Here is a 2537-nt window from a genome sequence, read left to right on the forward strand (position 1 = left end):
CAGGCAGGGCGGGGCAACCCGGACCTTCCATCCGGGCCCCATTTCCAGCCTGGGCCACGGGGCATTAAGCCCGCCCCCAGCCGGGGACCCCTGTGTGCACCTGAGCCCCCAACCGGGGACCCCGGGTGCCGCCTGAAGCCCCGCCCTGCTAAGCCCGCCCCCCAGCCGGGACCCTTATGACTATTGGGAGAGCAAGGAAAAGTGCCGCCTGGGCCCTGGGTTGGCTGTGGGTGTTTCCGGCCCTTCGGTAAGTAGGAAAAAGTTGCGGCCCTGTAAGGCAGCCCCCAAGCTGTGCCCTGATCTGGGGAGCAGGAAAAGCAAGCCCGGCCTACAGGCAGCCCCCCAGCTGCGCCTTCTCCCCAGTCACCATGGTGATCCGGGAGCAGGAAAGCAAGCCTGGCCTGCGGGCAGCCCCAAGCTGGGCCTGCTCCTCGGTCGCCATGGGGATCTGGGAGCGGGAAAGCCCAGCTTGCAAGCAGCACCCCCATCCTGGCCATAGCTCAAGGGAGAGTACAACATGCAGTGGAGGCCAGGAGCCTGAGAGATCAACACAGAGGGGCTCCTGCACCAAGCCTCCATGGTGTGGCTGGGGGCAGGCCCCCAGCAGACACACAAACACACACACACAGTGCCTGCTCTGAGCCTCCAATGTGGCTGGGGGCAGACCCCCAGTGGGGACACACACACACACACACACACGGCAACTGCTTCGAGCCTACATGGCGCGGCTGGGGGCAGGCCCTAGCAGACAGACACACACACACACGGGACACCTGCTCCGAGCCTCTGCTGCCAGACTGTGGCCATCAGTAGGACATCCATTGAGGGCTCCCGGACTGTGAGAGGGGCAGGCTGGGCTGAGGGAACCCCACCCCCCAGTGCATGAATTTCATGCACCAGGCCTCTAGTATAATAATAATAAAAGGCTCATATGCACATTGACTGAATGGCAGAATGGCCAGTTGCTATGATGCGCACTGGCCACCAGGGGGCAGATGCTCAATGCAGGAGCTGCTCCCTTGTGGTCAGTGCACTTCCATATGGGGAGTGCCACTCAGCCAGAAGCTGGCTCATGGCTGGCCAGCGCAGTGGTGGTGGCAGGAGCCTCTCCCATCTCCGTGGCAGCACTAAGAATATCCAACTAATAGTTTAGACCTGATCCCTTGGGGGCCTAAGCCTTTAGTCGGACATCCCCCGAGGGCTCCCTGGCTGCCAGAAGGAAGTCTGACTGCAAGCTTAGGCCTGATCCCCGGGGAGTGGGCCTAAGTCAACAGGTGGACATTCCCCAAGGGGTCCTGGACTGCAAATGGGCGCAGGCCGGGCTGAGGGACATCCCCCCGAGTGCACAAATTTTTGTGCACCGGGCCTCTAGTCATTAAATAAACCTCTTAAAATGCATCAGGAAGTGGGAAAACTCACCTGGGATTCATGCGTTTTCTGCTGCTCTGGGAAAAGTGTAGAGATTGTTAACAGTGCGTGGACCTAAGGGAGAAGAAACAAATAAATGGAGTCATGAGGAACTTGAGTTGCTGAGGCAAGAACCTCTAGCACAGTGGTTCTCCACTTTCTGGCCCTTTAAATACAGTTCCTCATGTTGTGACCCAACCATAAAATTATTTTCTTTGCTACTTCATAACTGTAATGTTGCTACTGTTATGAATCGTAATGTAAATATCTGATATGCAGGATGGTCTTAGGCGACCCCTGTAAAAGGGTCGTTCGACCACCAAAAGGGTCGCGACCCACAGGTTGAGAACTGCTGCATAAAAAACACCAAAGAAACTCAATAAAATGACACCCTGTGAACACTCAGAAGGGCCTAAAAGGGTGATCGAGGAGAAACAAACTCTTAAGCATTGTTAACTCCAAAAGGATGCGAGGCAATTAGACCAGGTACTCCACTGGTGAATATAAACATGGACTCCTTTTACAAATAGTTGTCCATCCTATGTAATAAAAGCCTAATATGCAAAATGTCCCCTTGACCAGGAGTTCGACCCAGAGTTAGACTGCTATGATGTATGCTGACCACCAGGGGGCGGCGCGAAACATGGCGGGCATTGGCCACACAGTGCTGGCAGCAGGCAGCAGTGAAGGTGCTGGCAGCCCCAATGAGCCCCAACGAGAGCGGGACCACGTGGGATGGTGGAGCAGGTAAGCAGGCAGCACCAGGCCAAGCCGTGCCAAGCGGGGCCTGACCATCCCACCAATCACCCTGCAGATGGCGACCAGTGGCGGGGGGTGGGGCCGCCGCCCAGCTCCCAGCCGCTGAGGGAGCCAAGCAGGGGGCCCGGCCCAGATCAATCGTCCCACAGATGGTGACCAGTGGCCGGCAGGCCCTGATCGCCTGATCAGCGCCAGGCCCCAGGCTGGGACAGGGAACTGGGGGTGGGTGGTGGCGACCAACCTCCCGGGGCACCCGGGGAGGGGGCTGCAACCTCTCGCTGGCTACCTGGGGCCGGGGTTGACCGGATGGAGGTGCAGTGAGAATGCGGGGTGTCCACCGAGCTCACCTCACTCCCCCTGCTACCCTTCCC

The 2537-nt window shown here is 58.4% G+C and overlaps 1 long non-coding RNA gene across 2 annotated transcripts in view; it reads right to left on the reverse strand.

Annotated features, from left to right (window-relative positions):
• The window catches only part of LOC106695892, an 11363-nt gene extending 9880 nt beyond the window's left edge, over positions 1–1483 (reverse strand). For both annotated transcript variants that reach the window (XR_001346874.2, XR_002827787.1), the window contains exon 1: positions 1420–1483. This is a non-coding gene — a long non-coding RNA (uncharacterized LOC106695892). The remainder of the gene's footprint in view (positions 1–1419) is intronic.
• Positions 1484–2537: the final 1054 nt, after the last annotated feature.

This window comes from Myotis lucifugus, unplaced genomic scaffold (assembly GCF_000147115.1).
Source record: "Myotis lucifugus unplaced genomic scaffold, Myoluc2.0 scaffold_4342, whole genome shotgun sequence".
Taxonomy (NCBI): Eukaryota; Metazoa; Chordata; class Mammalia; order Chiroptera; family Vespertilionidae; genus Myotis; species Myotis lucifugus.